The following is a 27,006-nucleotide window of genomic DNA, read 5'->3' as shown; positions in this document are numbered from 1 at the left end:
AAACTAATTTGAGAATCAAAATAAATGTTAATAACATATACTTTTGACACTACTGTTAGTTCTGTTGGTACATAAACATTATAAAGGCAGCAGTGAACATATTGGTTGAAACTGTTCCTTTGTCAGTCAGATTATACCATTGGCTATGTGTAATTTCCTTACATTGGTTCAACAGTTAACTCATTTTAAACCTTAAGAAATTCTTTAATTATTTAATGTTTTGTGCAATTAGATCAAAAACGAATTTTGTTGGCGTTAAAAAGAAAATGTGGTAATTCTTTTTAACGCCAATAAAATTCGTTTTTAATTAACAATATCATTCCAAAGTTTCCATTGAGAATTTTCAAATTTTGAATTAGGTTATTTTGTTCTCATATGCTTCTTATTGTTCAAAGTTTTGAGTGTTTGATACTGTGCCTCCTGATTATTTGTCCTGATTCAATTAGACAGTAGACTATTTCGTGTGGACACCCGTAACTAAGGCTACTACGATCATACACTTAGTTGGATTTATTCAGTCATTTGTTATGTTGTTAATCAGTAACATATTTTGAATAAAGACATGTGCTTCTTTATGTCTCACAAAGACATGATGAAGTTCATTTACCACCATTTAGTTAATAATTCGAGTGAATAACCTTTTTTTGTCGTACCCTTCATTAAAATAAAATTAGTACTTCGTCTATATATAAAAAAGGGAATGGTCGAATCTTTGTCCGCAATAAACTTTCACTGGATCGGTTTGCGTGCAGTTTTTTTTCAAAATGTTCTGTTTTGGCATGAGATTGTTTAAAGATAATGAAATCCCCAGATTATCCAGTAGAAGAAAAGTTAGGAATAAAATTAAGTAAAATTAAGGGGTAAACCAGGTCAATAATTTTTTTTTTTTTAGAAACAAGAAAATCATATTCGTTTTAAGCTTCTTCTCAAAGTACTAAATACCATTTTTCAAGGAAATTGAAAATCATAAATTTTTCACCACGGAGGATTTTATTTTTTCTTTCGGTGACTATTTTTCATACAGTGGTTCATAACTCCTTCGCTTTTTATCCGATTTCTACGTTAATGAATCCGTTGAAAAGCTGGATGTCTGCTTTTTCAGCCGACTGGACAGCCGTTAGAATGGCGAAATATGGAATTCGATTAGGAAAAAAAATCAGACGTTTTAATTTTTATTTTCAATTCTAATCTGTTTAATTAGCCCTGGTTTGTGTCCTCTGTTGCAGCTTGTAGACCCCTAAACCACTGTTAAGTTTGGTGTAGATTGGTCAAGCTGTTTTGAAGTTATTTCCATTTTCTAGATTTTTATAAAGAAATTAGAGGCGAAAAGTTTGGACTAGAAATTTTATTTCCAATTTTTTTGAAAAGTCGTATTTAAGGGTCTCGAAGTGCTGAAAACGAATATTAACTTTGTTTCACTCCAAAAAATCTATGACCACACTTTCATGATACAGTCGGTCTCAATTTTTTCAATATTTTGCAAATTGTGAGGCGCTGAGAGGATTCTAAAAAAACTATTTATATTTTATTAATTTTAATTAATTATAAATTTTATAATTTATTCAAATTCTTGAGACTGGTATTTATTAATTTTTTTTTATTTATTTATTTAATGTAATTTACAACTGTACAAAATAATACAATAAGTAAGTATGTTGTATGTTTCATATACACTTGGGACTATATCTTGGGAAGGAACCACCCATTGGTGGTACTTCAAACATTAATTTAAATTAGAAGGTCCCGTGGCCATCTTCTTTTCAGACGTCTCGGAGGATTATCAGGGAATGTTAAGGATGAAAGATTAAGAATTAATGGGTTAGGATGGTTAAGGAGTTTGGAATGAAAAGACGCATATCTGTTTTGGATCAAATCTGCAACAAATGAGATGTTATGGTCTTTGTGAATGAGTTTATTTGTAACATAATAAGGAGCATCAAGGATTTTACGTAGGATTTTGTATTGTAACGATTGGATGCGGGAAGAATTTGATGGTTTGGTGGAGCCCCAGAGCTCAATTCCATATGTTCAATTTGGCCTGGTTATCGTAGTGTATACTAATTTTTTGTAGCGAATGGGAAGTTTAGAGCGTTTGTCAAGTATGTGTAGTAGCAATCGGAATCTACGAGCAGTTTCTTGTCGTTTCAGTCTTGTGTGTGGATTCCAAGTAAGTCTCTTGTCAAGATGGATTCCTAATAAACTATAAACTATAGACTATAAACTAAAACAGAAGAAAAAGAAAATCATTCCAATATAATGCACCCTCAACTGTTTTGAATTTAATAGACTTATTTATGTGCCTTTTATTATCAGCGCTTCTACAACATATAAACAGACAATAATATGTTAGAAATCAGGAAAGTAAGAATATGTTAATATGTGAGTGCGTAATCTTATAATCGATTTTTTTATTTTTCTCCACCTCATAAAAGGACCTATAAATATATTAGAACTCCGTTTTTGCTCAAATGTAGCACACTCAATAGGCAATTAATTAGGTAAGACCCCCGTGCAGTACATACCGCGCTCCTATGTGGAAGATATGACATCAACCACTCGATGACACTGTTGTATGGTAGAATGAGATGTTCTAAATCCAAACTGGTGGTCAGGAATAACATGATATGAGCCAAGGATTGGATAGAGGCGTTTTAATAAGAATTTTTCTAGGATTTTGCCCATAATGGGCAGGAGTGAAATATGACGGTAGGAAGATGGATATTCAGGTGGCTTGGAGGGTTTGGGAAACAATTTTATTATAGACATTTTGCAAGGGTCAGGAAAATAGGTGGATCGGAGTGTAGCATTATAGATATAGGTAAGGAATAGAATGGCTTTACGAGGGAACTGTTTCAGAATGTTTGCTGTGATAAGATCGTGGCCAGGAGCTTTTTTAGAAGGTAATTGGTGGATGATGTTCAATATTTCTGAAGGGATGAAAGGCATTAGGAGGAAGGGTCATTTGGAGTGGAATTGTAATCTCTGCTTCAACATGTTCAAGATGGGTTGGATTAAGGATATCGGGATGGGGATTAAAAGTTTTGAAGTGGTGTTCGCCGAACATTTGAGTTTTTTCTTCATCTGATCGTGTTCAAGTCTTATTTTCAGTGAGACGTGGATGGTTGAAAGATTTGTATTTTAGTAGCTTTTTAGTAGTTCTCCATAATGATTGGTCAGTGGTATTTAAGTTTTCTGTTATGTTCTGGAAATTTCGTATTCTGTGTTTTATAATTTCTGCTTTTAGTTTGTTAGTCAATGTATTGTAATGAGTTTTGTCCGAGGGATATCTTGTTCTGTGCTACCTCGCTCTTGCCCAGCGTTTTTCTGTAAATAATGCTTGTATGTGACGAGGTAAGTTGTTTTCTCTAAAACTTTTTATGTTCATTGGTGAAGTATTTTTCGTGATAGTAGTTCCTATCGATCTAGAAAGTATTTCGATAGCAGAGTTGATCTGTTCTTTTGTTTTTAGTGGAATTTTTAAGTCAAGTACGTTTTCAAGATCAGTCCGAAAATTTTTCCAGTTTACCTGTCCATTTATTAATTAAATAAATCAAATGGTATCCTTGTTAAGTCTCAACACACTTTATTATATTAATAGTCCAACGTTTCGGCCAATTCGGCATTCCTCAAGGACAATCATAAATATAAATTCTCACCTCACATTGAAATTTAAAAAAATGTTTTACAGGCTTTTTTGCTCAGGTCATCAATACAAGTCAAAATCGCCCCATTTTTTAAAAAATCAATAATTTATAAAACTTTAATTTTAGATTGAAAATACACTATCCACTATTTGATAAACAAACAAATTATATCTATTAAAAAATAGAGTGTTTTTGACTTGTATTTGATGACCAGGGCAAAATTGCCTGTAAAACATTTTTTTAAATTTTGATGTGAGGTGTGAATTTGTATTTAACATTGTCCTTGAGGAAGTTGGCCGAAACGTTGGACTATTGATATAATAAAGGGTGTTGGGACTTAACAAGGATACCGTTTGATTTATTTAATTTATTAATATTTTTTTTTTATAATTTTTTTTATATTTGCTGACCCCATCCCTCAACTATCTTTTTCAATCAGTAATCTACTGTCAATTATCTACCCCTCAGTATTTATATTTTAGGTAGTATATACATGAAAATATATTAGATACAAATATTGCCTCAAATAATAAGAAAAAATCAACTAAATTGGACTAGTATTTACGATGATACTGCAAAGTTAGTTGTTATCAATGACGTTAATATAGTTACCGGCCTATCGCATCATCTCTCTCTCTCTATATATATATATATATATATGAAAATGTTACAAATGAATTACATTACATATATTGGCTCACTTTATATTGCCAAATAATTATAATAAAGTGTACATATATGTTTAATTTAACTAATTGCAATTATATAAATCTATATTTGCTATTATCTATGCAGCTATCTATGCAGCTAGGACGTAATAATAAAAATTAGTACTTCGTACTCTATTTACATGGTGTAAATAACACAACGATGTCACTTAATATATAGTTGGTGAGTGATACTGTTAAAGTGAGATGTACTTAATCTTTTCTCCATTTTCATGATTTATTTATTCTGATCCTAACACCTGAATTAACAGAACTTTGACTGAATAGTGATTTATTCTATCTTGACAATGTTGTGCCTTTTTTTTTGTAATCTTCAATAAATAACCTGCCAATTATTATGTATTTGTTTTATTTATTACCCTCATTAATTTTCTAATGAGCATGTCACCAAGTTCCTTTTGAGATTATGAGGTGAAAAATTAATGTAAAAGGGGATTGGAGGATAAAAAAAAAGAGCTATTGTTATACTTCTGTAATCTAATTGACTGTCAAAAGCATAGACAACTTAATAAAAGCCATTATAGATACAGATCTAAGAGAACGAAGACAAATTACAAAGGCTATCGTCAGACAAGCTGCTACCAGAAGCCGGGATGTGTTGATGTGCCCATGAATAGGATCGGTAGCAATGCAGCTGCCAGTAGCACCTGGGTCTTCCCTGAATATGTATAGGAATAATTGGGGGTATTAGGGGCATATTTATGGAGGCTAATAGAATGCCTGCCCGCGGACGTGGCTTAGGCTAATTAGAGCAAAAAAAACCTCCTCAGGTAGGAGGGAATGTTTATCCTCTTGGGTGTCGGGGGATTACAACTGCAGAGAATTGGAATAAACACTGATGACATCAACCAAAGATAAAGGTCTACCAGTTATTTGGAAGAAGAGTTATCAATACTTAATAAACTATTATCTCATATATTGAAGCCTATTCGTATACAAATATTATGGAAATACTTAACTATCTCAGAAAATCCTGGAAATATTAAAACAAATGATTTATTTTGAAAGCAGCGTAAGACGCGAATTGAAATATTGATGGGTTTGCGTTACATTAAATATAAAAATGTTTGTTAACAGATAACATATTAGAATAATGTATTTGCGTTTCTAAGGTATATTCTAATGTTTCTAGCATAAGTAACATTATTTAAGAAATAATATGTTTTTGATGGGCATACATGGACTTACACCACTTTCACTGAAATAATTGTATAAATAATAATTTTTCAAGTACATGTTCATTGGGGAAGTAAACTTCCACTGAGAATAAAAATAAAGATATTCACTTTTATGTTATTAAGTCAAGCAATATTCAACTTTCATATATTTTAAAAATAATTTTTAAATTAAAACTATAATTTTTTTTCCTTATTATTAACTTCAGTGTGCAGGTTAACACCTTTATAAGTTTTGTGGAATAGCTTATATGGATCGCTTCTCAAAAATTTCATCCATCATATTTTAAACCCCTTATTACTTCTGCAGTATCTTTTTATATAATATTACAAGTAAAGCATAAAGTATGCAATCCAAATATATAACAAACTGTAGAAATAACTTTTAAAAACTCAGCAATACCTTCATCAGTCTATGAAAGTGAAATTTCAAATTATTATAGATACCTCTATTTATTATACAAGATCGTGTAGTTCAGTGGTAACTACAAGAACCTGGGTTCGAATCCACCTGTGGCAAATAATTATTTTCTGGTTCACTGTAGCTGTGAGTTAGCCCTGTGGCTTTGGGAGCCCTCAGGGGTCCACTCAGTCTCATGACTAAATCACCTTCTTTCACAACCGTTGGTCTAGTAACAGTACTTCCTTACAAAGTACTTCATGGGTTGTAGTGGCACAAATGTAATGTTATATTTTCCATGCCCATTTAAAATCTCATATAGGGTCTTACAAAACGTTCAAAATAAACTTTTTCATCACTACGTTAACCACCAAATGTTTGCGTTACGAAAACTAATCATTGTAAATATATAAGTAACAATTTGCTTCAGAATAAAAAAACTCTGGTAGAAATGTTACTATTTAGGCAGCTAACTAGATTTTTTTAGATAATGGACTTCTTTGAAAACAAATTACTCAAATATAGAAAAAATAAACACTTATTTGTTATAGTATATTTGACTATTTCATTCAACTTATTCTTTATTCTTCATTATCAATCAATGCACTGAAATACTGGTGTAAATATATGTAAAGTAAATTACGTCAGTATATAATGCCTATTAATATAACGAGTATAGTTTTATATAAATAAATTTATATAAATGTTGGCCATTTATTGCTTATAGCATTACAGAAAAAAACAACATATACAGTGCGACCGGCGCCTGATACATCCCCTTTTCCGGAAATGGAAAATCCCTTCAGAGACGGAAAGAGTTTTCTTAAGGGGTCCTATGGATTTCCTTTTCGTCCATTGTTTCCAAGGCCTTATAAATTGCCGGACGGGCGACACCAGGATGGGTCGGAAATCATTTCAGTAAGATAGTGTCCACTATAGTCTGGGTGAGTTTCTAGTCGGATGGTACTGATCTACGCAGGTCATTCGTTTACTATAATGTCTCTAGTGATTTACGTTAAAGTGGAGGACCATTTGGGTTCGGTCCAGTGGTTCACCACTCTCTGTACAAGACTGATGCTTTCAGTCATTCATGTATTGTTTTATACAAAGGAATTTAGTTAACCCTGCAATAGAAACCGTTAATCTATTCACCATTTATGGTAGAGAGGTATTTCAAGAAATTCACCACTAAGAGGAGGATCAGGAGATGAAGGGATACTTTGAAGATTCTTGTTCCAACTCAGAGGCAGAAAATTGGGCAATGCCAAATAATGGCATTATGGCTGAAAGAACAGCGAAAAGTGAAGAATGAATGTATATGTGTATAATACTTATGAATAAACAGTGAGATATTTTTTTAGTTTTATAATTCAATATTCTATTATATGATTCATATTTTAATTATTCTGAAAAGGTTTTACGGATAATGTAAGTTCCTGTAACATGACATAATTTTTCTTAGTTGTTCGTATTATTTCATAATTATTTACTTTAAGCATGTTGAGCTTGCTTGTGTCTTGTGTTCTGTTATGCATTTTTTCATTTTTTGAGAATTTTATTTTGTCAAAAAAACCATTTAATTTTGAGGATTGGATATGTTAACTTTTGAAAGAAAACTCCTTGATTATTTCATTAATATATTGTCTTGAGAATATTCTGGGTTGCATCTCCTAAACAGCACAAATATGAAAAGTTGCCGTCGGACCCTAGCTAAACCACTTGTTTTTCACCTTAACCTTAGGGCGTCAAATTTTGTTTAGTTTATTTTTAAAGCTGCTTTAACGATCCCATGTTGGTCACGGGATGACGCACTTGATAGGGGCCTTAAGGTGTACTATCAAAGACACCGGTCACCGCCGGTAGGCAGGCTGCCTTTGATACGCTGACGTCTAGATTATGTGAAGCATGCAGGGTACATTTCATGCCGGAGTCGTCCCTGACCTCAAGCTTCAAGGAATAGCGTCTTGATATTCCTTTTATTAATCATCTAGATTAATTAGTGGTTAAATAAATAGTTACGACAAAAATTGAATAAGAATTTAACAATTCATTAAAAGTTTTTCTGATTGATATTTTATTTTTAATCATTTGGGTACTGCCATGAGAAGGAGGTTTAATAAATAATAAAGAAACTCCAAAAGGGTCATGCTTCTGTCCTATATTTAAATATCTAGAAATGCATAGTAAACATTAATGTATTATAAAGGAAAAACGGTTTTGTTTTTTTTATTGTGTAATATGATATTCTGTTTCATAATTATAAACAATGGTAATAGGGATCATAGAGCACACTTATACCATATTTACAAACATATACATTATATGATAACACATAATGTATAACAAATAACAAAATAAGAAATAGAAGAACAAATAATTATAACAATAAGAAAATAAATAAAAACAAAATTCAACTTAAAGTAAAATAACATTTTAAACACAATCATTCCCGTTTACATTCAGGCTAGAGAGCCCCAAACCAAGCTCTTTCCGTCATTTACAGAGGAAAGAGCAGGACTACAGAGATCCCCGCGCTTCTCTCTCAACCACTTTCCAGGTATTTAAAGCTAGAGAAGAATGATTTTTTTTTTTTTATTGAAAACACGATAATATCAATTTTATCATTGATTTGTATTTCGAATCCATAGTATCATCATTCCCATCATGCTCATGCCCTCAAAAGTTTTGAAGAGGACAGAGCCATGACGAAACCAGAGATGTTCTAAAACATCCTGTCTTGTTGAATCTTTTTCCGAAACATTGTTAAACAAATAGAAAATACTTGTTTGAATACTCACATTAACAATGAGGGAAGGAGCTTGATGCATGCACATTCACGTCTCGACCAACTTTCACAACAACTAAACCTTCCAAGTTGACTGAATCGAAGGATTAATCTGTGTGATTGACAAGTAAACATATGAAAATATCAATCTTTTGCATTTTATGTGAAATTAAAAAAAAAGAAAAAATAGGCGAGACCTATACGAAAATGCGCTGGAAACCCATTATTTCATCTTAATATCTTCATCAAAAAAATGAAAGAGAGCTTAATCCAGATTATAAAAATTACTTGAGATAGGTCGGGGCAAGTCCGTTTTTTGGGGGGCTTGACAGATTTTTTAAAACAGATATTTTTATCTTACAGTACTCATGTGTAATAAAAAACTAATGCTTTGTGATAAAATCTTCCTGTGATTTTGATAAAATGCAGAGTTAGTTGTCTTTAAAGAAATGCCAAAAAGATTTTCAATTTTTTTTCTATGCTAATTTAGGAGTTAAGTAATATAATCTTTTTTATATTTTCTTAGATTTGAGAAAAGCTTTTCACTTATTCCCTTAACTCTCCGTATTGAGGAAATAGCGAGTTTGAAAACGGGGGTAAAAGCGGAACATATCTCGAGCGGGAATGCTTTATTTTAGTAATATCCCATATAATATTTTTCCTAATGTGAAGAGTTACAATTTGTATAAAAGTAATAGGAAATCTTTTTATAGTTTTTAAAGCTCTTTATAAATATTTCAGTTTGATTATTTATTTAACTTGTTATTAATCTCATTGCTGTTCTGAAATTCAGGGTGTTCGAATTTCACGTTTTGTACTAAGAGACGTTCGACTTTAACGCAAGAAGAATTTTCATTCTTTATTGTGGGGTAAATGCGTACCTGCTCCTCTTTGGGACTTCTTAATATTTTATTACAAAATGAACTAATTGATTATTAAAAAGAAAAAATTTCTCTACAAAGGGGTATTATGAAAAGTTAATAATAAAATTTGAAGCCATAAATTTCTAAATTAAATTATCAATAGCCTACTAAAGTCAAACTTTCAAAATTGTAGTCTGCTCTTACACCGGCTTACACCTTACATAAATCGCACCATGAAAGGTTTCTTTTTCATCACAGTTCGACATCGCCGATAATGGCTGTATCGATTACATAGATACAAAATCAATTACTATCGATTTTCTCTGTTAATAGAAGAGGCTGTAATGGAGGAGGTGGTGCACAATGGAGAGACGAGTACTGGTGTCACCGGCACAAAGGGACTTGGCATAATTCAATTGGCCCACGACTCAGCGGCCTACTCGTGCGAATAGTTGTCCTTATCTATTAATTTTTTGTGTCAGTATCAATGCGACTACCGGTATACAATTTAGATAACGTTAATTGATTTATATTATTTAGAATTTATCGATATTAAAAAATAAATGCCGTTCTCATTTTGATCAAACTTCTTAATTTCCTAACATGCTGAGGCGTATTTAGTTACGGTTATCATTGAGAATATTTTCCGAAGAGTTGGAATAATGAATCTGTCGTTATTCATGTTCCAAAGCGCCGAACATTTAAACAATTTCAGTACATTTGCTATGAAACTATACCTGGAATATAAGTCTTACGGAGACTTAAAACTTATCATTCGCCCTAAAAATCTAAATTACCACAGAACACCTCAATATTTTTACTTAATTATCTTCATAATTCATTGAATTTAATATGTAAAAAATGCAAGATGCAGTAAAGGCACACGCAATGATCCTTAATTACGATTTCTATTTATTTTTTTTTTAATCATTTATTTATGTATAAATGTATAACTGTATAACATATATACAACAAGTAAATTTGCTGTAGGTGAGATAGTGACATGTAGAAAATCTACCCATTGATAGAACTCCAATAACATTTCTATAGGAGAAGATTCCGAGGCCATCTTCTTTTCAGATGCCTAGGAGGATTATTAGGTAATGAAGGAGAAGCCAGGTTAGAAACAAGTGGATTTGGGAAGTTTTCCATGGAAGGAATGGTATCTGGTTTTGACCAAATTGGCAACATATGGGACATTTAGGTCATGATGGATGACTTGATTTGTGTCAAAGTAAGGAGCATTAAGGATTTTACGTAGGATTTTGAACTGTAAGGATTGGATTCGGGAAGAATTTGATGGTTTAGTGGAGCCCCAAAGCTCAACTCCGTATGTCCAGATAGGGCCTTATAATAGTCATGTAGATCAGACTTTTGTAATGATTTCTAATTTAAATGCGATTTCGAAATTAATATGAATATGACATTATATGACTAAGAAGGCAATTCAGAGAAATAGATCCCTTATTCAGCTCTTTTTTCAGAGTCGTATGCAATGTCCAAGAAACACATGCCATGAGATAATTGTTATGGTCTTGTGGTTTACGATGGATGAAAATTGTTGTTTATTTTATGTTGGTTTATTATTCATCATAAGGTTTTAAATATAAGTCATTAGTTGGAAAGTTATCCGTGTTTATAAATGGTCGTTCATTGTAGAATCTATTTTAGTCCATATACCTATATATCCATATTGATTTAAATAGGTATGTGTGCAAATTAAATCTCCCTCTGAATTTATTTATCTTTCCAATTTAAGTCGAATGTATTCTATATCCTTGAAAATGGATGTTTTGTGAAAAATAAAATGTCATATTCCATACTTTTCTTGATTTAGTTAATTCCACAAATGAGAATCATTTTCATAAATTTATCGAGTAATTTTGTCACTTTATTATTATCATTAGCATGGGTTTCTTTTAATGCCTCAGTAATCACAATTAAATTACCATTTTAATTGTATTGATAAAGTATCAATATTCCTTGCTGTTGAATGAATAAATAAATAATAAAATTATTTGTTTTTATTATCATTATCAGCATTTTCAATTTGTATTCAAGTTATTACACTTTTTCCTTATTTAGTAGTCAATTTTTAATTTATATTTTATTTATTTATGTGTACGTGTTATTGTATGATTACATGACCACCTTTGACTAGATATTTTCCCTCTATGTGGTCTGATTTGTGAATAAACAAAATAAAATAAATATTTTTTTAAAACAATTTATCCAAGGGATTAACGATATTTATAAAAACTATCCTTAAATTCAGTATACTTCCAAATCACAAGCAAGTATTTCCGTCCTGTTTTCTTTTGCTGCTCCATACTTATTAGTGGTCGTATATCTATTTCTTATTACTTGTTTGTAAATTGATATATTTTCATCAAAGAAATCTTAAGCTTAAATAATGCATAACCTGCCAGTAGTTGGTAAGACTAAACGGAACAGTGTTACCATATTACGAATCATATGACCAACCTAGGTCATCCACCACTTGATAAATTCTGTAGCAATCACCAATAAAATCACCACTAGCATTGTTATGGTCATGTTACGTGGTTTGTTTGGTTGGGATATATTAATCATCAACAGAAAATTAATTTTGGTTGATAGATTCCCGAGATGAGCAATGTTGGTGACAGTGGTTGGTGTGCGACTATAATGAAATTCTGAATTGAGTGAGGTCTAGACACAGTAGAAGCAGAAGCTATCCCTGCAGACCGTAGAACATAAAATATTACCGGAAGATTATTGATTGACCGTGTGTAAAGATGAAAGGAATATGGTCCGGGTGCGGTCAAGAAAAACTCAAATAGTAGAAATATACTAATTTTATGAGCCAACGTTTCGCCCCACGTTGCAGGGCTTCTTCAGGGCTATTTTGACTAAAATGATTTTTAGTTTTGACTGCCGTCAAAATAGCCCTGAAGAAGCCCTGCAACGTGGGGCGAAACGTTGGCTCATTAAATTAGTATATTTTTACTATTTTAGTTTTTCTTGACCGCACCCGGACCATATTCCTTTCATAAAATATTACCGTAAAACGTCTATGACTAACCATGGAAGAGTTTTAGAATAACTAACCCAATTTATATGGAAGATGAAACCAAAGCAAAATCAACTTAACTAAGTGGTTACGAAATGAAGTCCTTTCATCAAGAGAAGAATGGAAATTGGAAAGCGTATCTTCCGAATTCTCAGAGTGAGTTTAGATCACGAAAGGAGTTTGTCTGTATCAAGATCCTAAGACTCCATGTTAACATACTGTAATAAAATAATATAAATGTGCGAATTAAGAAAGTATAAGTTTTTAAAGGTTTGGTTGAGGTTGTTTCGCTTTTCCAATAATGAAAACACATCTTTTTTTAAAAGATCTTTTTTAAAAGAAAATTTTTTTAAAAACACATCTGTTCCCTTCGCACTAAAAGACAATCCTTCTAGTACATGAAATTTTTTGGTATATTGTTATTCTTTATTGTGATAAATGAAATTATTTTATATAGTCTTAAAAAAGGATCAATTTATTTTTTATTTTTGAAGAATTTTTAGTACTTCGATACTTGTAACATTTGGCTATTTGGAGTGGAGAATTAAATGATTGTATGTGTGTTATTTTTAATAATGATTATCCTAAAGTATAAGAATCTATAACATGATAATTATAGTCCTAACGATGCAAGACAAAATCGGAACTTAAATAAAAGGCTTGGCAATCATCTTGGAAACTGTGAAACTTCTTTTGAATAAGAATTCTTCTTGATAACAAAATCATTGATCTATTAACTTCTCCATTTAAATCGAAAAGTGTGTATAAAATAAAACAATGTAGCACGCTTATGAATGTTAATGTTTTTCTTCGTTTATGTATATAAATATTAAGTTCTTAGAAAAGAAATTTTGAAATGAACTCCATCAAAAACCTTATTTATAAGGTTTTCTACAAGCATTGTCTAGAAACCAAGGTTAAATCAAATTATATTGATAGGTTATGACACAGGTTGGTTACATGTCGGATAAAGCGTAGACAGCTATTGGCAAGGCTGTTTTGGGCAAGCATAAAACCATAACGCTTTAAAAGGTGTGTCCAGCCGTCTTCCCACGCTCTAGCAACTGCCTAATGGAGCTAGAAAAATGAACTGTAGTGGAAATAAACAGCTTAGAGGCCTCCAGAATTCCATAGAAAATGTAGACAAGGCACGAAATTTGTGAGAATATTTTAGCAGACTTTAAATATTTTAAAAAGGAATAATAATAATCTACTTAGGTTAAGTTATATTATAAGTTAGGTATTTTAAATCTTCTTATAACTCTAAGACCGATAGAAGTTATTGACGGAACTGTATGTCACTGTTTTCCTTATTAGAGACAGAAAATTCTTACACGATTTCTACCAGTTCCATACCTTAATAATATTTATTACAAAAAAATTCACATATTAGTAGTTGACTAGCTAATAATGATTGAAATTATTATAAATTAAGTAAATGCTATTTTCCCATATATTTGTCAAAACTTATATTTAAAAACTTAACAAAAATTGGCCAAATGTTAATTAATTAAACATATTATAATGTTATTGGAATTTAACAACTCAAATCAAACAGCTAAAGAATATTGAATATAAATTAAGGGTTGGTCAAATAATAAGTAACAAAGAAAAACATTTGTGAGAATTAGAAAATTTAATAATTAAATATAAATTAAAAGTAACTTACACAACGAAATGATACAATCAGGTTCTAAAATCAAGCTGACATTCAATATTTCATAAATATGACTTAAATTCAGATTAAGGCTCTGAAAAAAAAAACAGCGGCGGTTTCAAGTTAAATCACTATTTTAATTTTTTCTGGATACAAGATTCGAAATCAATGACTTGCAAGAAAATCCCTGCGGATGCAATTCAGTTAACCTAAAATATTTATCATCTTATTGAATTGACAATTTTTAATATCCAAAATTTGATTATGAGTACTTTATTAGTGACCTAAAATAAATTGGAAATCCTTTTTAAAAATGTTACTAGATTGGTTTTTGAAAACCTGGGTAAGTAATGAGTCATCATAAAGTTTTGGATGTGATTAAAACTGAACAATTTAAGCGCTCAATTAAAAACTTTATATATTTTTAGGTTGAAGCTTATTATATTATCTTGCATCATAATATCCATATATAACAAGATAATATACATTGTAATAATAAAACGATGGTTTTAGAATTTTAATCCTAAAACCATTTTTAACTAGCTAACCTTTAAATAATTATAATTATTAAACAGTGACATATTATTTAAAGCACATCCACTGTGTTAAGTTCATAAATGCAATAAATAAAAATGAGACTTTCGGGTGTTATATGTGAAACTTCTCAGGTTCGAAGATTTGTTAAGGATTTCATTATTTGGGACTTGGGAAATAGAATTTGAATGAGGGATATCTCTCTTAACTAAAAAAAAATCTCTCTTTTTTTTTTTTAATAAATATTTTGAACTATTTTATTTATTGAGATGGATCGTTTCACTTTTCGTCTGGTTTAGGCCAATTTTCTTTAGCCAAGTTTGTCTGTAATAAATTAATGTATTTTAATTCATTTTTAATATTGTGTGCTCATATTGAAGTTAGATAAAATGATCAATGCACAATGAAAATCTGATTATGATATTCATATAATACCAATTTTTAATTTTGAATACTTCAGTAGATCTGCTAGATTATGAATGAAGTTGATAAATAACGTAACCAATGCACAAATGATTTGTGGGCTATTTAAGATACATTCATCGTTTTATGCTTAAGATTGTTTACGTTTGCCTAGCAAGTAAGGCAGTGTATCCTCCTCAATGTTTTTATCATTTTTTTTTTTTCGGACGAGTCCATTTTCATAATATAGGTGTGCCAATGATAAACTGTAGGCATGCGTTAGCGAAGATGACTGAAGGAAACCTATACAATCGATATGGAACTAATAGGTACCAACCAGCACAATCCCTGAAAATTTTATTGAAACTGGATTGATGGTCCCATCGATTATGCCCGAAGACATATATAGACCGATAGTTTGTATAATTCAAGGATTTCCTTGTTTATTGTGGTTCATTTTTCTGGCAGTTGCATATTATTTCAAATTTAAATATTTTCTTGTTTTTTTTTTGTTCATCGATACTTGTTAGAATTGTATAAGACTGTAAATCTTTAATCACTGAAATTATCATCAAATTCGAATTTATTGTTCAATCCGCCTGTTGAACAGATTCAATACTTAGACTCCATCTTGACAAGAGACTTACTTGGAATCGACACACAAGACTGAAACGACAAGAAACTGCTCGTAGATTCCGATTGCTACAACACTTACTTGAAAAACGCTCTAAACTTCCCATTCACTACAAAAAATTAGTATGCACTACGATAATCAGACCAATTTGGACATATGGAATTGAGCTCTGGGGCTCCACCAAACCATCAAATTCTTCCCGCATCCAATCGCTCCTTATTACTTTACAAATAAACTCATTCACAAAGACCTTAACATCCCATTTGTTGCAGATTTGGCCCAAAACAGATATGCGTCTTTTCATTCCAAACTCCTTGACCATCCTAACCCATTAATTCTTAATCTTTCATCCTTAACAATCCTTTGAGGCGCCTGAAAAGAAGATGGCCACGGGACCTTCCAATTTAAATTAATGTTTGAAGTACCACCAATGGGTGGTCCCTTCCCAAGATTTTCAAGTGTATATGAAACATACGACATATTTACCTATTGTATTATTTTGTACAGTTGTAAATTACATTAAATAAATAAATAAAAAAAAATTGTTCAATCGATTGTACCCTAATACAAATTTCAGTGAAAATTTTATATACTGAAAACATACATATTTTTTTTTTCAGTTCAATATCTTCAACCTTGAGAAGGCGGAATCTTAATAGTATTACGGGAACATTCTGGTAGGTGAATACCTTTTGCAGATATCGAGGGTAAGTTAGCTCCTCCGAACCTATTGTGTAACCTTCTACTCTATGGTAACTCCATTCTGTTGGTTAGGGAACATAGACATTGCTTTCACAATTATTCTATTTATTTATTATCTGATTACCTGCTTATCACCCAGCTTCCAAATGATGACCTCTTAGTTAATCAAGTTCCTGATCTCCTGCATCCTGAAACATCTGCTTGATGAGTAGTTGTTCATCTGTTCCACCGAAACATCTAGACAAGTTATGATTCTTGGTTTTTTGTTGATACTAATTATTACTTCTCATTCACCTCTCAGTGTATCTTTCTATTAATAAACCAGAGACAAGTTTGTAGGAGTTGTAGTATTCATGTCTGTCAGGCTGTCATCGAATGAGAACGAATGTCGTTCAGCTATCTACAATTACGCAAATGTATAAACCAGAAATTAATTTTCTTACATCTCACACTAAGAAATGCGACATTTCCATATGGTAATGTCGAGCAAAGACAAAACTACTACCAAACCAAAAACCTCTACAGTCAAACCAATAGATGTTCTTTACTATGTAACTAACAATACCCTACACCATGATCTTAATATACCATTTGTATCAGACTTTATTAAATCCAAATTCACCACATTCCCTAAACTATTCTATATTTTGTACTTTGTACAACGCTTTGGAATATTATCCATACTCATGTACTATTGTATCCTCAGATTTTATGAATTTCTATTGTGAAATCTTGTCATTCGTACAAATATAGTCTAAACATTTTTTATAACTAAACTATTTAAATTAACATCCTTAATTAAAGCATTAATAATAATCAAAGCACAAACCAATTAGACATGTCTAACATATAATAGAGTATTGGTTTGTGGTAAAGAGATAAATAAATGCACCACCAGTGAAGGACATTAATTTAAATAAAGTGATTATAAAAAAATGTAGACTATATATATATATATATATATAAATGACAAGATTTCACTATGGAAACTGATAAAATTGACAAATATGATGATACAATAGTACATTAGTATGGGATAATATTCCAAAGCGTTGTACAAAGTACAAAATATAGAAAAGTTTATATTCTAATTGGAAGTTTTCTTCACCTCAACAATTAAAAAAATTGTATTAGAGTTCTGGAAATAGCCAGATTCTCCACTTCTGTCGCTTCTCCCACTGGCTTTTAATACCAGAGACGAGGTTGAGAAAGAAGCGTCGGGATCTTCTGGATTCGTGCCCATTCCACCACAAGTGGGGGGAAGATTACGGTTCGAGGTTCCCCAGGCTGAATGGAAATATTGTATAAATAATAAAATATTTTACTTTAATTTTTTATTTATTTATGATCATTATTTTCCCCATCTCTTTTATTTCCTATTTTGTTATCATTTAATTTATATATTTGTTAACATGGTGTGAATGAGTTCTATCCTCCATATTAAGGTAGTCCAAAAATATGATAGAATGTAATATTATAAAATAATTAAAAATTAAGACGTGTATTTCCGTTAAAAAATCGGATCCAAAAGTATCACAATTGCAATACTCCTGCTTACTATACATCTAATATATAGTTAAATGAAAGTGAAAAAAATTAAAAATATATAAATTGTGATATGATTTATAGAGTTGAGCAATATGTATTGGAGGAGTGTTGCGGAATGGTATAACCGAAGAGCCTGTAACACTTTTCCGATATCGGGGAGGCAGCTGGCCAGGCTCCTCCAGCCGATCCAGCGAAATATCCTTCCAAGCATCAGTCCCATCGGTTATAGGGCGTATTAAAGGACATTATCTGGAGAATTTTGCAGCCTGAAATATATCTCTTGTAAATTCTTAAACACACACACGGTAACTATGCTATAAAATACTTTCCAGAGCCATTAAATAGATCACAACGTAGATTGTACATTAAACAATTCCAACTCAATTTCTCAAACCATAGAACAAAGTTTAGCTAAAAAAAATATATCTTTATGTTTATCACATATACTAAGGGGAAAGTATTAAGATCGTGAAAACTTGCAAATTCTATGGAAATACTCGTTATAGATTATATGGAAATAACTAAGTTTCGCAAAAACATTTTTGTAAACAGCCTAGCTCAAAAAAGGAAAAGTCATGCGAAAGTGATATTTCGTATATAATTCATTACTTATTTATTAACGTGACGAGTTTAATCAAAATTGTTTAAACCGTTTTAGAGAAATTTGTAAAAACAATGTAAAGCCGTTTTCTGAAATGCCGACATAAGAAAAAAAGTTTGCTACAACATCCCAGGTATATAACTACCTTATTATTATTTTATGGGTAACATACCATGGAAGTCTAAGTCCTCGCGCGACGTATTAGGAAATACATTCCGCGTTTCTTGACATGGTTTTTTCGTAGGGTGAGTTCGTCACTCCCACGCCTATTTTTTTGAGAGTGCCACCCATTGGCTAACGGGCCATTGGCTAACAAATGTCAGTGAATTTTTGCATTATTTTGTGCTTGAAAAAAGCCCGGGTGGGACCGGGATTCGATCTGACAACCTGTGGGTTGGCGTTACCACGCTGCTACCGCTGCTCTCATAACTAACTTAAATAATATGTTTTTCGTTTTCGTGCAATGCTCAAGGAAAATAAGTATTGTTGATATAAGTACATAATCATACGATATATATATTTAAAAAAAATTAAATTTGTACCGCTACAACCCATGAAGGGTTAAGGATGCAATACTTTGTAAGGAAGTACTGTTCTAAACCAACGATTGTGCATGGAGGTGGTTTGGTCAGAATCACGGTCAACCGCCATATTTTTACCCAATTGACTTTCGAGGGCTCCCGAACCTACAGGGCTGACTTATGGTCACAGTGTAATAGAAAATAATTATCTTCCACATACATATTCCTGCCCGGCACGATAGAGCTTGCAGCGCAGTTACCAATTTAGCTACCCCCACTAACAAATATACATATTAACGAAAAATACAAAGTTAATTAATACAAAAAATACATTAAAAAGATTAAGTATAATTTAAAATAGTTTTAATTTCAAAGGCCATAAAACGTTTATTTCTGTCTGTTTAGTTGTCATGGATTTGTATTGAACAGTCAGATTCGAAATATTTCATAGTTGAAATACTTCCATTTACTTTATATTTCACAAATGAGAGCAAAAATAAAAACATAAAAAAGAAAATTTGGTGGACTTTTGTTATATAAACAAAAATTGCACTGAGGTACAAAAAAGAAATCCAGCGGAATGCAATGAAAAAGTAAAAAGAACAGAAAGAAGTAGTAAAGTAAATAATGCAGTTAAAGAGGAAAACGAAAGTTAAAAAAAGTCTTTTATTTCGTTCAGCATAGAGACAATTTTTTTAATTTTAAATAGTTATTCATCATAATCATACTACTAGTACATTTTCAGGTTTATATATAAGTATTTCACTTTAACGAGTCTCAAATATACTAATTAATTTATGAAAATATTAACATCATTATTCCTTATACTAATTATGACAGTCTCAGGTTAACGTTACTAAAGTAAATATAATATGCAATACTTGAATGTAATATTAAAAGTTATGGTGAACAGCACTTCCCACTCAGGAATTCACTTTTTCATAGCAGCTCTTCTTTAGTTCTGCTCCCCTACTTTATTCCGCTGAAGCTAAACCCATATTCTTCCGATTTGTGTATATACCTATACAAAGTACGCATTTAGCACACATGTAATCAAATTGAATACAATGTATTTTAGTAAACTATAAAAAAATATTTACTATAAACTATAAAACTAAGATGAGAAGCAACATATTTTTTTACAAAACTTAAAGTAAAAAATTGTAACCATACAAATAATTCATTTATCATATTTATTTAAATTTCAGAAATACATATTTTTATTTTTAAAAGAAACAGATGACAGTAATCACATGGTCGCAATGTGTAGTAAGAGCTCGATTCTACTTTTGTATTATATTAAAGGGTTTAAATACCATCATTTTAAATTTTTTTTTAATGGTATATGATTAAGTTTTTTGACGATTAGGTGACAATACAAAGAAATGGTAAATAGACAAGAAATTTGATTATTATTATTTTATATTTTTGTTCTTTTTAATATGTCGATAGTTAAAAATTGATACATAATATCCGCATAACGATGAACCAGGTTTCTTCCCCCAACACGTTGAAGAATGAGGTAACCCCTTAAGAGTTAACCGCATCTAAGAGTTTTACAGAAGCCTTGCTCTCTTCTATAATCTTTTTATCCTTAATAATCATTGAATACAATATTATGATTAATCAAATGATCAATTTATAATTTCAATTTTATCAACTTTAATGTAAATATATCAATGTGGGGGGTTGCTGTAGTAGTAGGGTCAGGTGGGGTAATTGGGAACGAAATATGTTTCTCCTTCTCATTTCCCTTGAGACCATGAAAGGTGTATTATCACCCTTTTTTGTACATGAACTTGTTAATTCACACCTCATTAAACAATTCTATTAGTCAAAAGTAAAACTTGGCTTATTAAATGCCCTAATTTTTCGCGTTCTCAATTACCCCACAAATTTCCAATTACCCCGTAGTGTAGGGGGTAAATGGGAATAAACTTTCTCATCTGGATCCATTAAATGAGTACAGTATTGCCTCTTACAGAATGATCATCGTACACCGACTTCTAATCAGCAAATAATTCATTGACAACAAAAATATTTCTCGCTTGTTTCCAAGACTTTTGGAGCTGTTCAGGTTTGTTTTTTTTTAGTGAAATCTTGGTGTACATGAGTCACGAACGCTTGATATCAATCTTCACCTGGTTTCCCATCGACACATCTTGTATTTATTCCAATTGCTTTGATGTACTCCTGCACCAGCTCATTTAGCTCTACTTTATCACAAGGTTAACCCATTTTCAGCCTTGCTATCAACCATTCTAGAAGGTCGTTTTTAACTTCACTTGCTAGATTGGGTTGTCCTGCCCCCAACATACTGATATACGTTTTTCTCCCTTTGATGTAGTGAAAGGGTACTATTTTAGGGACCGCGTAAGCCAGAGAAGCGGCAAGGTACGTCATATTACCATTGAGAATATCGTAAATGGCATGGGTTACGTCATCAATTGCTTAAGAAGGTGTAGCCCGCTTTCTAACGTAAGATCGTGGCTTATTGTTGGTCACTGCAATAGTCAATTAATCAGAAGACGTCATTATTTTGACAAAAACAGTTTTTTTTTACTGTTGACATGATGGTTAGAAATTCTGTCCCCAATCACCCCTGAGATTTTTACCTCAGGGGTAATTGGGAATGGCCATACCCAGATTGTAAAAGAATAGTTACACCATAGAAAATTGAAATATACTCAATTACCAACAATTATTGACAAAGAATGACTCTCATCTGCAGTCACCAGAAGCTCTTATCAGCAGACACTTTGGTTTTCAGAAATTATTCCCTATTTTAACTGATCATATCACAGAACTGCCAGCTGAAAACCAGAAAAGGCGGGAACACGTTCAATCACTTCGTTGCAACACTGACTCTCAAATCCCATCTCATTTTGGTACCCCAAACAAACACGCGAGCGACAACAACTATTGTTTCCAATTACCCCACCTGACCCTATGAATTCTGCACTTTTATCTACTATTAAAATAAGTTGGTGCAGAAGTTTACTCAACAACCAGTTATCAAATGACTTGTTGCACTTAAGATGGAAGACAGCCTTTCCTTAGCTACTATTATGACACAAGATAAGACTGCCCTGACCGTTACAACCACACTTGTTTAACTTTGTTCGGACAAACCTATATAATTAACATATAGTTCTGTCCTTTCATCAGCAGCGTATGCTATTAGTTGTAATCTAAGTCGTAAACTTTATTACATTAACTTACTATCTTTGAAATAAATTTCTTGCAACCATATTGGTTTGTAAATTAAGCTTATACCAAGGTATATAGGATATTTTATGTAATTAAATAAAAGTAAGTAAAATTTTTAGTAAATGTAATATAGTTTTCCATGTCTCTTAGTCCAACTAAAAAAAACATAGAATAATAGAAATAAATAGTTGTGTGGTTTTGATTTTAGATACCATATTAAAACATTACGTATAATTTTTCTATAAAAGAGAACAAATTGGCCAATATTTGAGGTTTTATAGAACTCTGCACGATTAACTGCCGAAGAGAAGTTTTGTGTTATGGGACATGTTTTTCAACCAAGATTAGTTTGGCAGCGTTAAGTGATTAAATGCGGATATTAAGGTGTAAAACAATGATACGTTAATTTATAATTGATATGATAAAATGTTTTGAAATAAATTATGACTAAAAGAGATTGGGTGTATAAGGAAACATAAACAACAAATACACTGATGCTCCATGGTTTGTAAGAACCAGCCAATTGCAATAGAGGATTACATCATTTTTTTTTAATGTTGATTGATAGATTTATTTATTGATAGATATTACAATCTGCCACAAAGTTGTAGGCAATAGGTAATAGTGATAAATGATCTCATACATACTAGTATTGTAGTAGAGTAGTTTCCTACTTTTATTTAATTGTATTGGTACCACTGCCATATGTAAGGTTACCTAGCTATAAGGTCTAGACAATGTGAAGACATGGGCTGTCCCCAACAAGTGCCTACGCTTCAAATTGACAACCAAGCAACAATTCGTCTGTGCCACAATCCAGAGAACCATCGCCGCACGAAGCTTATTCAAGTAAAATTCTTTTTCATAAGAGAAAAAAATTTGGATGGCGTTCTCAAAGTACAGTACATCTCTACAAAGGAACAGGTCCTGGATATTATGACGAAGACACTACCAAGACCTAGGCTTGAATATTTAATCAAGAAACTTGGACTGTTTTCATGTTTGTCAAATTAAATAAAATATAGAAAAAGGGAAAGTATTGTAGTAGAGTAGTTTCCTACTTTTATTTAATTATATTGGCACCACTGCCATATGTATGGTTACCTAGCTACAAGGTTGCATTGTTTACCGCAAAATATAGCCCTTGTCTATAAGTGTATATTACCGTTAATGTTCCCACTTCTCTTTGCAAAATATAAAAGGTTATGGGTCCAGTATAAGCTTAATAGCTTTATTGGAATGCAAAGAAATCAATATATCAAAATTAGTGATATGAGAAGTGTTGTGATCAATCGAAAATCGGAACTCATCAGTGTTAGTGGTTAGGAGTCGTGTTAAGTAGGTACTTTCTGTTTTTTAAATAGTGTTAAAATCAGAATGGATTTTTTCAAACACGCGAAACCATTGACAGGAACTTGAACAGTTAAAGTAAAAAATTTCACTACTGGAGAGATATTTTTGTTGAAGGATGTTTGGTATGTTCCTAATTTATGCAAAAATTTGTTCTCGGTGTTGGCAGTTCAAGATAAAAACCCAACAAGTGTATTTGAATCAACAGCTACACAGTGCTGGCTTTCAAATCAAGGAGAGTTAATGCTGTATGGAACAAGGGAACATGGAGCCACTCTTTACAAAGCAACAATGGAACCAGAAAAGTCAAATCCTGAAGTGAATATTGTTGATGATTTGTTGCAGCTGTACCACCAAAAGTGGGGTCATCAAGATAAGCGGCATGTCCAAGCTAAAATGCTCAGAATGGAACAGAAAAGTTGCTAAAGGAAACGAGCAATTTTGTGAGCCTTGTGTTTATGGAAGCCATATAAACTTCCATTTGAACATAGACAAAAATCAACAAAACCAGGACAGTTACTGTCAGCAGATGTATGTGGACCATTTCTAGAGTCGTTTTCAAAGAAAAGGTACTTAGTTGTTTTCAAGGACAGCTATACTAAGTTTCGTTACGGTTGATAGTTTATAAGTTTATAAGTGTACATTTCCGTTCATGTTCCCACTTCTCTTTGCAAAATATAAAAAATAGTGCCGATATCTTATTAAGAGCTACTCAGCGAGGTATTGAGATGAATGAGGATTCTTATTTTTGAGGGAATAAGAACGACAATATATTGGAGAAAGACATTTACTAACATATAATTAATTGTATAGGATCACAATATTTAATATAAAGAAATACATATTTTGTTTACCCACTAACACATATAATATAATAAACCCTGTAAAGCAGACTACCTCTAATAAGTTTTATTCTTCATCTAACCCAACAACATCCCACGCACATAAAATTAATTATATTTTCCGAGTAAAGGTCACGGGATCCCACATTCTCATTTGTTCCAAATTGAATCTTTTCCACTGATCTTTATTTCTAAAACCCCAAGAGGGTTTCTCCTACATCCGTAAGTAATTATCTTGAAAAAAGCTCCAAGAACATATACAAAAAAAAAGCAAATAATATCCAGATCAGAAAAAAATATGAACTCATTTCACTCATAACTAATGAGAAAGACAATGAACAGCCAAAACAAATAGAAAATAATAAAATAAGCCACCTCTCATATTTTAAGTAAATATGCATAATGATGCTTTTATTTCTTTCCTAACGAAAAAGAAATAAGTCACACTTAATGCAAAATTAAATCAACAGTTGGAAATAAAATGATGATAACCACCTTGAATCATATAGAACAGCAGTCTGATGTTTGAAGGGAGAAAGGTAACTATCATACCTATCAATATTTTTTTTTTTTTTTTAATAACTTTATTGAAGTTTACAACTGTATATTACATAATACATTTAGTAAATATGGTCTTAGTTAAAATGGAGTGTTACAGGCGTGTAGAGCAACTACTCACTGGTAGCACTAATGACATTTTACATTAGCTGGTCTCGTGACCATCTTCTTTTCAGGCGCCTCGGAGGATTGTCAGAAATGGAAGAGGATGCAAGGTTAGAAACTAGGGGGTTTGACTGGTTTAGGAGTTTATAATGGAAGGAGTGATATCTGGTTCCGTCACATAGGGAACATTTAGGTCGTTATGTATGATTTTATTTGTGACAAAGTAAAGAGCAATGAGAATTTTACGAAGGATTTTGGATTGTAAGGATTGAATACGAGAGGAATTCGAAGCTATAAATCTTAAGAAGTTAAAATGTATTTTGTTTTACAATCGGTGAAGATGACCACTTCTTTTCGACAAAGTTCGGCGATTTGATCAATAAAACCAATCCTTGCAGAAGTCTCTCAAGATTTTATCTTGGCCCAGTTCTCAACCTAATATACACATATGACGGACAGGCAACAACATAATAACTGCGCCCTATGCTGACGACACTGCAATTATTATAAAAACACATTCACTTCACAGGCCACACTGACATTAACAACGAAAAATTCATCATGCTAGTTAACATTACGTCACGAAACCTGTCCTCAAGTTTACATAGATAATCACTGAGTTCCCAAATAAACAAATTAACAAACAAATATACAGTAACCTACCTGGGATTTATTTTTGACAAAATATTGACAATCAACTATGGCAAGCATTACAAGAGCATGTGAGTTTACACCTGAAAACATTAAAAACAATGAACAAAAACAGTGGAACCTACATATCTATGGAAGGCAATACTAACAAGAACACTGGAAATTACAAGGGTCGTCAAACAGAGTTGTCCGCTATCCCCAATTTTATTCAACTGTCAACCAGATTATGTGTTGAATGTACTGAACTGGGAAGGGAATGGAATATCAATAAATGGGTACAAGTTATCGAAACGGAGGTTTGTGAACGACATAGTTATTTTCGCCAACTGTGGCAAAACAAATGGTCGGCGAACTCCTTGAGCAGTGCGAATCCGAATATTAATTTCTATAAAACAAAGTCACAGAAAGGAGAGGTCAAAGTAAACAACCAAGAAATCAGTTTTACCGAGTAATATATTTACTTAGGGCGTTCCATCTCATTTAAAGATACAAACGATGGAATAAATAGAAGGATAAATAAGGGATGGAAAAAATACTGCAGCATAAAACCACATTTTTTAAATATTAACTACCAGGATAAAAGGCAAAGGAATTGCAAACATGTGTATATCCGGTAGTTTTATACGGTTCTCAAACGTGGTCGGCATAATAAAACGGTTATGAAAAATTGGGGATTACGCAACTGCAATATTCGAGAAGTATATCAAGAAACATCAGCAACAGAAAATAACAGTCTACCAAAGGAAAAACTTCAAATGAAATGGGGGTGGGGTAGTCATGTTGCCAGATTTGATACGAGAAAGTGGTCCAAAATTGCTATAGAATGGATACCAAGGGAACACAAGAGATGAAGAGGAAGACGAATTACAAGATGGATGAAATAGAGCAAAGGGTGCGAGACTTCTGGAATACTGTGGATAGGAAGGGGGGTTCTATGAAGTAAAGTATAAGGAACCGACTATAAGCTATCATTTATATTTAAGTGTTCACATACAACATAGAAAATATTTTATTTAATTATATTTGAAAAATTATTAATTTTAA

The 27,006-nt window shown here is 31.9% G+C and overlaps 1 long non-coding RNA gene across 1 annotated transcript; it reads right to left on the bottom strand.

Moving 5' to 3' along the window:
* Positions 1–15,110: 15,110 nt before the first annotated feature.
* LOC106686184 (uncharacterized) lies at positions 15,111–20,427 on the bottom strand. The gene is made up of 4 exons (XR_001343969.2): positions 20,347–20,427; positions 20,128–20,267; positions 16,701–16,813; positions 15,111–15,162 (listed from the first exon to the last, which is right to left on the bottom strand). It is a non-coding gene; the product is annotated as an uncharacterized lncRNA (long non-coding RNA).
* Between the last annotated feature and the right edge of the window lie 6,579 nt (positions 20,428–27,006).

This window comes from Halyomorpha halys, unplaced genomic scaffold (assembly GCF_000696795.3).
Source record: "Halyomorpha halys isolate HHAL.00 unplaced genomic scaffold, Hhal_1.1 Scaffold794.1, whole genome shotgun sequence".
NCBI classification, from domain to species: domain Eukaryota; kingdom Metazoa; phylum Arthropoda; class Insecta; order Hemiptera; family Pentatomidae; genus Halyomorpha; species Halyomorpha halys.
This window is presented reverse-complemented; position numbering and strand designations above follow the sequence as displayed.